Below are 12,205 nucleotides of genomic sequence, written 5' to 3' on the forward strand. Positions count from 1 at the left end.
AGAGGGAGAGAGACACGCAAACTCCAAATATACAGGCATCAAGGTTGGGATCGAACCCACGAACCTCCTGTACACCGGGCGAGATAGTTAACATCTCACCACCGTGGCACAATTTGTTTCAGCCCTTCCACTGCGCTACCTTTCTACGCAGCAAACATCGGACTGCTTTTTTGTGAATCAGAGACGGATACTTCCATCGACGCGTCCCACCAAAGCGCCTGTGCTTTTCTTAGCGGCGAGTAACAACGTCTCAGATTCAGCATTTCCACAGTGGTCATCCGATCTGGTCATTCCTCCCGTTTTCCTTTCCCTACTGGCGTGGGAATTGCGCATTCCTGCCGGATCCTGTTCGAAGCGTTTGAAATCGAATAGGATTTGATTGGAAGCCTGCCGAGGACAGACGGCTCCCCCCCATCCGGATGTAGTTCCTGGGTCACGTTTCGTACCCGTGTTTTTACCTAACTCAGTTTACGTAGACACAAGTGTTTTGCCTGTCGAAGACTTTGTTTGCAATTCGTTTTAACGCAATGTGGGGGGGGGGGGGTGGACGTGGAATGTGCAACTGTCCGCATGCCATATTGCTTTGAATAGCTTCATTTTCTCTGGGAACCAGTGTAGAGTACAGTCTTCGATAACGGCTCAGTTCGTTGTTCCTGCTTTCGCAGCTCTGAACAAGGACATTTGCCCAAAGCGTTAGCCTACTACTCTCCGTTATATCCTGTTCAATATCCGGCCACGGATAACATCGGTGGCAAGTGGTATCTCAAACGGTCACCCCCTTAACCAACCGCACTGACTAGCATGGTGAAGTATGGTCAAGCCAACCCCACGACCAACATGGCATCTAGCATGGGATTAGTATTGTTGTTTCGATTTAAAGCTTTCGTGACTGCAGGGATTCATCTTCTTGGTTCTTTCGGTAAAGTCACGTAGAAGGGAAGTAATAAAATAATAAAATTAAAACATAATAAAATAATTCTCACGACGTTTCGGCCACAACGCAAGCAGCCGTCGCCTCAACAGACCTGGTTTTCACCTGAGGACGGCTGCTTGCGTTGTGGCCGAAACGTCGTGAGAATTATTTATCATGTTTTATTTTTATTATTTTATTACTTCCCTTCTACGTGACTTTATCGAAAGAACCAAGAAGAGTATTGTTGTTGTTATTAAGGAAGAGTTACTGACAGACGTGGCAATGTGTGTATGTAGTTGTGCACCATTCACTGGGTTTCCATTAAGAAGAGCAATAACTCAATTCGCTCGCGCAAAAATTCAGTGTTTTTATTTCGAATAGCCTGGGAAATGTATCCGTTTTCCAAAACAGAACTGTCTCTCTTTAACAGCCACTGTTTGCATGCTGTGTGCTTCGATTTATGCGCCGTTGTTTTTTTCTACAGTAGCGTCCCCGATCATAACCTCACGAAATGGAATCCGCCATGTCACCGTGACACCCATCCACCGCTTATTGAAAGCAATTATTCAACAAAACGGGGGGGGAGGGTGTAGACACTTTCACCGTATTGTTGCTGAAGGAGATCCCGTGTGCATTTGTATCCATGTGCCTGGACGGGCCTTGTCAAGCTACTGCCGGATGAAGGCCGAACGAATTCACGTGGGTTGGTTGGGGGATCATTCGATCACACTTCGCAATGCTCAGTTTAACACGTAGTAGGCTTTCGCGACCAATATCATCCATAATACAGGTTTTTTTTCTGGGGGTTAGATCACAAAAATATAAATGTGTCGTTAAACTCGCCACAACCCGACACAGCCAACTAATAAGGTTTGTCACGTAAACAGAACGTTCCAATTCGTCACTAGTACAGCAACACCGGCGTATTGGAGAGCCAAGCCACAACATTTACAATCCGAGTACGACGTTTCGCCAATAATTACACCTAGCTTCATCAGACGCCGAAGGTGGGAGGCGTAGAGGCAAGGGGCACAGAAGTACAGCACAACGACCCATTCTGCTGCAGTGCCCTCTGCTACCATCAACACAGCCCACTTTAGCCCGTCCATTCAAGATCGATATCGAATGACTTTCCAACTCAACTTTCATTCAAATCAACAGCATTCACTCGAATTGCCAAATGTGCATTGGTAACCAGATAGCTGCCAAAACAGCCCGTTATATATTTATATTATACGCGTGTGCGCGTTTCTGAGGACAGCGGGAGTTTAATGGAGTGACGAGAGGCTGGATGCGTGAGTTTCTCTCCCTGCCGGCCGGCCGACGATGTGTGTCTTGATAATTGTTTTTTTACCCTTCTATCTGGCAACAAAACTGACACCTTTTTTACAAGGAGTCATGTTTGCATAGACCACAATACCTGCAGTCATAATGCAAACAAAAAACATAATTCTGATAATGTATGCACTGTCCTTGAAGTTGATTGGTCCACACCCGAGACAGCTTTCCTTAGAGCCTAGTCTCACATGGTGTTGGACCAGATGACGCCAAAAGGCGCACAACTCAAAGACAATGCACCATCAGAGTATGAGGGCTCGGGGTAAGCATTTACACTATTGGAACCTCATTTGCCAGTAAAAAATATGATAATTGTTTTTTTACCCTTCTATCTGGCAACAAAACTGACACCTTTTGTACAAGGAGTCATGTTTTTTTTGCATTATGACTGCAGGTATTTTGGTCTATGCAAACATGACTCCTTGTAAAAAAGGTGTCAGTTTTGTTGCCAGATAGAAGGGTAAAAAAACAATTATCATATTTTTTTTACTGCCAAATGAGGTTCCAATGGTGTAAACGTGTGTCTGCTCCTGCTGCTGCGACTCGGGGAGCTCCAAATGGAAATGTTAAAAAAATTATCGCCTCCTCCGTTGTTGTCCCAAGTGCCAAGCCCGCACCCATGCTAGGGGAAGCGTGACGAGTGGGTCAGTTGTTGACGGAGGAGAAGCAATTTTTTTTTAAAGAGAGTGCCCCTAACAAGGGGCGCAATGATCAAAGAGGAGATGGGGACCTCTGCTTGTCCGTCACAGAGGGATACATAAAACAGACACCCCCACCCCTACCCCTGGCCACTTCCTCCAGCCACTTACAATGCCCTTTGGAGGGACGAAACAAAAACCTGTTTTGGCAGACCAGGAATTGGCCTTGACTTAATAAAACGAGCAACCACTTGACCGTGCGTAACGTGACACGCGTTGTCCCACAATGCTGTTCGTATGTCCTTGAGTGTACACCTTGCAGAAGAACATCATAACCCCCAAAAAAATATATATGAAACTCAAATTACCGTACAGTGAGTTAGTTTGATGAAATTAAAATAACTAATTCGTTTTAGGGGTTTATTTTGTGTGCATTTATTTTTCCTGAGCAGGCAGATCAAAGACCGGCTTACAATGGGGTTGCCGCTTCTGAAGGTATGTATCACGGGAAGAATATCTCACAATGAACTCAATCGAAACCTTATTTTTCCCGGCTTTCGAGCGACACCGAGCTTGGCTCCGTGTCGCAAAGTCAGGGTCATAATCATACACGCCAGTGAAACAGTGTGCGCCATTACAGTGTGTAATAGGACCCATTCTTTGACCCATTCTATTCTATTCCCATGACCGTGGACATTAATTGACCAAAGAAAGTTAAATTAACGACTGAAAGAAGACTAACTTCATGGAGCTATTACTCTAGCCAAGGCGCTGCGCTTCTGAATAAGAGCTATATAACTCACTAGGCCTTATCTGGTAAAATAACAAATATTTCGTTTAGTAGATTAGTTTAGTTTGTTAATAAGGAACCTCCCTTCCCCCAGCCATCCATGCTGCGGGCTCCCCACCATTGTTCTTGTCCAGGTTAGAACCTTCCTTTTCTTCCATTTGGAAATGACTGACTGCCTCTGTCGACACAATTAATATTGCCAATGTTTCTGTCCAGCATCTTGAGATGTGGTCACACTTAAACGCCATATATATTGGTACTGGCAAAGGAGGTCCCATGATGTAAAATACTGAACATCTCAACATTGTTTTGCACTGTGCAAGATGGATCAGAGCTGCCTCAAGCACGTGATCAAGCCTTGTTTCACCCGTGTACGTTTTTATGTTGAACCTTGCAAATCGGAGGTACGGAGGAAGGATAACAAAATATTTTTTGCATCATTATTACTCGAAGTGGGAAGAACCACATGTGAAACTAAATTTTTTTTTATTTTACGAGGTAAGGCCCACTGAGCTATACAGATCTTTTTTAGAAGCAACCTGGCCACAAACGATAGCCCATGTGGAAATTTATTGCAGACAAATGCTCTAAAAGCATGTTCCTAAATGCGGAGAGGGAAAAACCGGAGGACCTGGAGAAAAATCCACGCGACCACGGCGAGAGAGACACGCAAACTCCAAATATATAGCAGGTTTCAGGGTCGGGATCGAACCCGCGACCTCGTGCATAGCAGGCGAGGTAGTTAACATCTCGCCACCTGCGACGTAGTTCTGGAGTGGTGATTTATTGAGCAACTCAACAATGAATTACTTTCAGATTTTTCCAGGAAAGCTACGTATACAAAACTGGACGATTCTGGGAAAAACAGAAGCAGGTGGCAAGCCTGGCTCGGAACAAAATCTTGCAACAACAACAACGACAAAAAAATGCGTTTAAGCGGCACAAAATTCACGACAGCTCTAAGCGACACACAAAACGTGCACGCGCGCACGTTCTTCCAGATAACAAGACACTAATTTGGAGTACGATCTAAAATTGCTCAAGTTCTCTAACGCAATAAAAATAAGTTACCACGCTTAGTCTATGGGAAGAAAAAAAACCCAGATAGTTTGAAACTAAAGAGATTCGTGCAGTTTTTCATTCTTTCTAGATTTGAAGTTTTCGTGACTGCAAGGATTCATACTCTTAGTTTTTTTCGGTAAAGTCACGCAGGTACAAAAATAAATGAAAAAACAACTAAATTAAATCACGACGTTTCGGAGGCAACAATAGCTTCCGCCTTCACGTGTAACCGTCACAGCTAAATTACTGTATCACAGTAACTACTGTATCAAAGTAATTTTGCTGTATCACAGTAATTTTGATACAGTCATTTTGCTGTGACGGTTACACCTGAAGACGGAAGCTTGTGTTGCCTCCGAAACGTCGTGATTTTTCATTCTTGTGGACGATTCGACTTGGGACGAGGCGGCGACAGATATACTCACCCCAGATGGATCCCCCCCCCACCACCCCCCAGCAACACACAACACAATCCACGGCCTCACCCCCCTCTCCCCACTAAGTCAAAGTCCTTTTGCCACTTCCAGAAATATTTTGTGCCCACTGAGCAAGCTGTAGAGACACTCCCCCCACCCAAGGATAATTGCCCAGGGTGGGAATCTGACCCGGAGTTCATGAAGCCGAGTTTGTGCCCCCTGGACTATTTCATGGCTTCAATGGGGCGACGGTGGGCGGATGGAAATTGTGAAAAGGCCGCTTATCTAATTTGACTTGTGTGGTCGTAATCTCACGAGCGCGGATGAATTAATTATTTCTGGGGCAGTGTCGGTGGCTGTGCAAACCGCGAGTAATTGCAATCCAACTCCTCCATGCGCCTATAAGCACTGTCACTGTTTGCCCACGACAGGGCCTACAATTGTTAGCAAGCAAAAATTGTTCCCTTGGCTAAAAAACGGCACGGGCATCGCAAACTGCCCAGTCAACGTGCCGCGTGTGGCAGTGGCTTTAGTTACGCTGTTTTGCAGGTGGTGTCGGTCACGGGGGTTTGTTTGACCATACTTCGCCAAACTGGACAGTGTGCGCTGGTGAAAGGGGGGGGGGGGGGTTCCACGGCTGGTTTAGGGGCCGTCCATAAATGACGTCACGCGATTTTAGACGATTTTTGACCCCCCCCCCCCCCTTCGTCACACGACGTCACAAAAAGTCAAATATGACGTTCAAAGCTCTGCCCCCGCCCCATCCCCAAAACCATATTTCCATTTTGCAAATAAAACATGCTTCAAATCGCTTTAAACTATTGTCATTGTAGTGCGTATTTAATGTGGCGCTGCACTCTGATGTTTAAGGAGAAAACCTAAAAAAATATATTTTATTAAGTAGAACGTGTTGTCTATATTTACTTAAAGTTGCGCATTTTGATGTGACGTCACATTTTTCAACCCCCCCCCCCCCCCCACGTGCGTGACGCCATTTATGGACGGCCCCTTAGATATTCATTGACCACTGATGTCAGCCATGGCCTGGCGAGTTGATAGCACAACACGTTCAGGAAAGCACCAATTCCACGCGAGTTGCACCCGAGTTGCACGCGAGTTGCACGCGAGTTGCACGCGAGTTGCACGCGAGTTGCACGCTAGTTGCACGCGAGTTGCACGCGAGTTGCACGCGAGTTGCACGCGAGTTGCACCCGAGTTGCACGCGAGTTGCACGCGAGTTGCACGCTATGTCATCTTCAATTCGCGCTACTGCCCGTGGTGAATATTCCTTGACTTTGCTCATTTACAACCGAACATTTTAAAAAAACATGAAAATACGTGCATTGTTAAAGCTCTCTTGCTTCAGGACTGTGGCTCCTGGCTCGGTGCAAACATCGCGTCATCAAAACACTTTCTCTCCATGGTTCTGCGTTTGTTATTATTACGCGCTCACACGCCGCCAGAAAATGTATGCAAACAAGTCGTACTGTAATCGTATTTAGCCAGCGGCGCCACACGTTCCACACACGTCCCAAATGCTGGCAATACCCAGGAAGGTCAGAGCATTAAATAACCCTGGCATAAAGAACAAAGAAAGCATGCCTCATTGCGGAACCCTGCCCATTGAGCACGCCTCCATTTGCGGTGGGAAGTCTTTATCAAGCAATGCTATGTGGCCTTGGTAAATGAGCCGTAGAAGGGGAGAAGAATTTAAAACGTTACTGACGGCCGATTAGGACTTTCAAATGCCCTTTGTAGCGGGCCCAAACATTGTCATAAACCTTGGCATTTCAAATCATCATCAGCCGCTGCTGGAGGAAGGCTTCCCCAAGTAGCCGTGCCAAGCTCTCGCGATCCTGCGGTGAAGTCTTCCGCCCAGCACCCGCACGCGATCCGATCTCACCGCACCAACTCATCGGTGAAGGACATTCATCTCGGACGCGTTCTAAGTCCCTGGCTTCCACTCCGTTAATATTCTCTGTCCATCGGCCAAAGTTTGTTTTGGTCGGTTGAAAAAGTGTTCCTCTATTAGCCGACGAGTGATAAAAGATGCCTGTATCGTTTGCAAGCCATTTTAAAGAGGTAGGTCTCATTTTGGTTGAAGACTATTGAATATGATGTTTCGGGCTGGATATGGCCCATTGGCTATAAAAGGTTCAGCACCCATGGGTTCCAGAATTTTGCACTCAATTCTGTCTGTCGAGAAAGATTAAGGCATCAATTTAGAATCCAACTGTTATCAACAATGAGTGTTACCATTGTTTAATATTTATCAGATACCGTCTGTACATAAACACATATGTGGAATTACTGTTAAGTTCTGGCACTTTCATCTTATTACGTTACGATTTTAAGACGATGAAAAGACCAGTGGGTGTATTTCTTTTAGAAGAGCGAAAAAGGCAGTCAGTCAGACAAAGGACAAAGGAAAGGCCAACATTGCAGATACAACTAAGTATGAAATACATGAGATTTAAAATATGTAAAGAAAAATGTTTCTCTACAATACCATTTTCATTGTTAGATATATAAAGTGGTTCTGCTTTTAAAAAAAGGTGTGTACGAGAAGTGTTAATCGGCAAATCAATAAATGTGCATAAACAGAACATAACACCGGTCCAAACAAAATTTGTCATCACCATCCTTTAACCCTGTTTGCATCGACGTTATACAGCCACACGCACAACAGGCACGGCAAACGTTTCACAAATCTGTATCAATTATTTGAAATGCCATTCGGTGACTTCATCATCCACCAATTGGAAGTACAAAGCGGAGGTCCACTCAATTAACCCGTGCCAAGAGGAACTTTTGATCTCTGACGCAGCGCTGTTGCAAAAACGTGCTCACCGGGGAAAACTAAGAGGACGCAAATCAAATTTCCACGCTTGGCACGAACGGTTTCGCGCGCGGTGGGAAACATTCCGCGGAAGGATGTTTGCTCCACCACGAAAATAAATGTAGGCGACGAAACAAAGTGTTGGGCTCGTGTGATTGGATGAGAGGAGCAAGCCTCGGCCGTGTGGCCTGAAAATGAAAAGCAACAACTTGCAGCATGTGTGTGTATGTGTGTGCAATAAAAAATGTTTGACTATCAACGTATTATTTCAAACTATTTTTTTTTACCAGGTAAGGGCCCGCTGAGCTGTATAGCTCTTGTTCAGAAGCGACCTGGACACAAGTGATAGTTCAACGAAGCATCTTATCACCACCGGAGAAGCGGTGGTGTTGTTTTTTGTTGATTAAACCCGATTTCAGAGCTTCTTGGCTCACACGTGGAAATGTACAGCTGCCAAATACTCTAAACACGTGATGTTGATTCTGAATGTGGAGGGGAAAACCGGAAGACCTGGAGATAATTCCACGTGACCAGAGAGCACATGCAAATTTCAAATATACAGGTATCAGGGTCAGGATCTAACCGAAGACCTCCTGCATACCAGGCAAGGTAGTTAACATCTCCGAGCCACAGTGACTTTAGGCGATAAGAGCACTGAGCTGTCATCGCCGGGTTCCTGGGTTCCAATCCGGGCTGGGGAATTCGAAGCAGCTGTGTGACTCAGAGATCAGAGGTCAAAGCACCAAGTCCTCGTCAATCGGTGAGATTGTGGATTCCAAAATCGGCAGCCACCCGCCACGCCGGGGAACCGGCTTCTCCCGTGCAAGCAGCAGGCCAGGCCACCAATGACTTTGAGCGTTACACTCCACGTGGTTTTGCACTTGATTTGCATAACTTCCAGCTCTGGGAATTAAAGAAGAAAAAAAGTGGATTTTTGTTTCACGATCGTGAGACAAAGCCCCGCTGGTGGGTGCAGAGCAACAAATTCCACTTGAAGGATTTATCAGGAATCCCGTGAATATCTCTTCCGCGATCAATCTCTGACACGTGCGACACGCTGCGCTACTGACATTCTCAATTGTTGGACCCGAGTCGAACACACAAAGGGTTGTTACTCCTCTGCGAGCATTCCGAATGGACACTTTTAATGTCTCATGGCACGACACCAGCAGTACAATTGGAATACATTGCCGAGGGGGTGGGGGGGGGGGTGGAAGACTGATGAGTTTTTTCAATCGTAAAACAAATTGTGTGCGCGACAGCTAACGACTGCACACGCGCGCTTTGCAGCCAGACGCTGCAGCACACTCTCATGCAGGTTTCAAGGCACGTGTCTATGTGTTATTGAAGGCGCAAACTCTTGTTAACTCTCTTCTCGCGCAACATAACTTGAAAGACAAAAACATAGAAAAATATATAAGAGCCCTGGAAAAAGTTGCAAGGGATGCACGATTGTTAAGCGACGAGGGGTTGTTCGGGGGCGGCTGCGGCGCCCCTCGCAACCATTACCGGCCTTCGGCCAGGAAAGTCACAAAAAAAATTGCACGCGAACGACGCATTGCCGCAAGCACCCGATGCTCCGTTTTGAAGTTTTAAAATGAAACATCTTTGAATTGAATTATGTTTTAAATTAGATCATTTTATTTCTTCATTAAAAGCTTATATCATTTTACATCTGGAAGACTTAATTGCAAAGGACATTTCGTGTGAATTTTCTCTCGTCGTTAAGAAGATGGCCTTGCCGGGGGTTCGGTCCGATGCGGACTTTCACCCGTTTGGGATTGCGGGATCGAGATAAGGCGACACGGAGCTGCTGGCCGTGCGAGAAGACCGCCGTCTGCAGATCGATTCCAACGTAATCGAACGTCTGTCCCTGCGCCTCCGTCGTTCATGCAGAGGGCGCGTAGGTTTGCAGCGCGCCCTGCATGAAAACGACGGAAAGTGAAGCGTTCATCGCAGATAGATAAAGTTGTGTGCTTATATAAGAGTATGATTATACAGATTTCAAGATTTTTTTTTTCTGCAGGCAAGAAACAAACGACGTGGGAAAAAAATCACAAACGATTTCGTAAGCATTTTGACTCAACGAATTAAGTACGTACGTACGTCGAACTTCTTTCGCACCGTACGTAGCCAACCGTGATAATCGGAGGCGCGGGGGAAGGACAACACACATTGCACTACAATCTACCAACATATACCCTGAAGGCTTGCAGACGAAATAAAAAAATGCCACGGTGAATGAAGGTGCAGCCCAACAATTGTTCACGCCACTGCCGACAGCAAGCACCTCCACTCCAGGGAGAGTCAGAGAGCCCCTCTGGAGGGCCTGGCCCATCCACACTGGCCAGACGCCTTGGAAGACGTGGGAGACTACCCACGCTTCACCCCACCCCACACGCGACCTTGCCAACTTGACTGCGGTGCACCCATTTATACTTTTGGATAGACAGGGGATTATGCGGTGGATTTAAACCAATGCGGAATATAATTTGCGTTGAATATAAACGGGGCTGCTCTTACAAAGCATGGACATTCATGCAATATCCATGTCATATGGTCTCTTAGGACATTCATTCATAAGGTTTACAATCGCATATAAAAGCCTAACCCCTGTCCACAAACACGTGCAATCACATTGGATCATGAAAACCTGAAATGCTTTTCTTCACGTAAATCGCACAACACAAACATCTGAAAGGAAACGTGTGTTCTGACTCCCGAGATGACGATTGTAAAATGAGCGGCTTTGGCAGAACACGGCTGTTTTGTACCGTCACGCCAGCAGGTATGATTAAGGGTTAAAAATTGTAGCCGGACAGTTTTCTAATTAAAAGAACAGCACGCTGTAGTTGGGAAGATAATTATAAGGCAAATAAAACATTGGGCATGTATCATTCCGTCATTAAAGTTAGCAGCAGGATGCAGCGTAATGAGAATTCGGTGTTCCAAATGGCAAAGGCTGGTAATCCCACCAAGAGCTGGGTTTCCGCAAGGTGGCACAGCAACACGACCAGCAAACGGATCAACAGGAGATGCTAAATCAGTAAGTTAAGCATGACACGCAGTAGGCTTTCGCGACCAATATTATCCATAATATAGGGGTTTTTTGGGGTTAGATCGCGTAAATATATAAATGTGTCGTTAAACCCGCCACCACCCGACACAGCCAATTTAATAAGGTTTGTCACGTAAACAGAACATGCCAATTCGTTACTAGCAAATTCACAACATTTACAATCTGAGTACAACGTTTCGCCAGTAATTACAACGTCGTACTCAGATTGTAAATGTCGTGGCTTTGCTCTCCAACACACCGGTGCGCTCTACTCGTAACGAATCGGCACGTTCTGTTTATGCGACAAACCTTACTAATGGGCCGTGTCGGGTGGTGGCGGGGGGTTTAACGACACTTTCATATTTACGCACTCTAACCCAAAAACACCTATATAATAGTAGTTAAGCATGCTTACGACCATCAGTGGCACAGCGAACGAGTGTGCATGTCGGTGCAACTGCTCCGGTAGCCATGAGGCTGGAAGGGGCCCAGGCACTGGACTATGAAGAAGGAGAGGGGTCCCCCAGTTCATGACTTGCCCCAGGGGTCCATGGTCAGCCACGACAGGCTACCGATTACACAGGGCGCCACGGTGGCGAGATGTTAACTACCTCGCCTCGTATACAAGATGTCGTGGGTTCGAGCCCGACCCGGTCGCCTGTATATTTGGAGTTTTCATGTTCCGTTTCTCCCCGTGGTTTTGTGTATTTCTATCTAGATTTGAAGTTTTCGTGACTGCAGGGATCCATACTCTCTGGAAAGAAGCAAAGAGTATGTGTGGATTTCTCTCCTGTTTTCCCCATCACATCATTTAGAAGCATGCGTTTAAGAGTATTTGGCTGCTATAAATTTCCACATCATAAGCCACTTCGTTGAGCTGTCATTTGTGGCCAAGCCGCTTCTGGAAAATAAGCTCATAGCTCAGTGGGCTTTACCAGGAAAAATAAGATAGTTTAGATGAATTTGTATATGTTCTTAGTGATTTCCTTACCTTTCCTATACTGGGCACTCCTATCGTGCTTTCGTATTGTTGTTGTAACGGTCTGACAATCTGTAAAAAAGAGCTTTATCGCTCATCGGATTCCTCCAGTATAAAAAAAGATTCTGATTTAGAAGCTACAAAAACCTATAAAGCACGGTCGCTATCCAAG

The 12,205-nt window shown here is 45.8% G+C and overlaps 1 protein-coding gene across 3 annotated transcripts in view; it reads right to left on the reverse strand.

Annotated features, from left to right (window-relative positions):
• LOC144730037 (glutamate receptor-interacting protein 2-like) overlaps positions 1 to 12,205 on the reverse strand; it is a 91,338-nt gene that overhangs the window by 63,321 nt on the left and 15,812 nt on the right. The gene's annotated exons all lie outside the window — the stretch shown is intronic.

Source organism: Lampetra planeri, chromosome 34, assembly GCF_965212315.1.
Source record: "Lampetra planeri chromosome 34, kcLamPlan1.2.h2, whole genome shotgun sequence".
Taxonomy (NCBI): domain Eukaryota; kingdom Metazoa; phylum Chordata; class Hyperoartia; order Petromyzontiformes; family Petromyzontidae; genus Lampetra; species Lampetra planeri.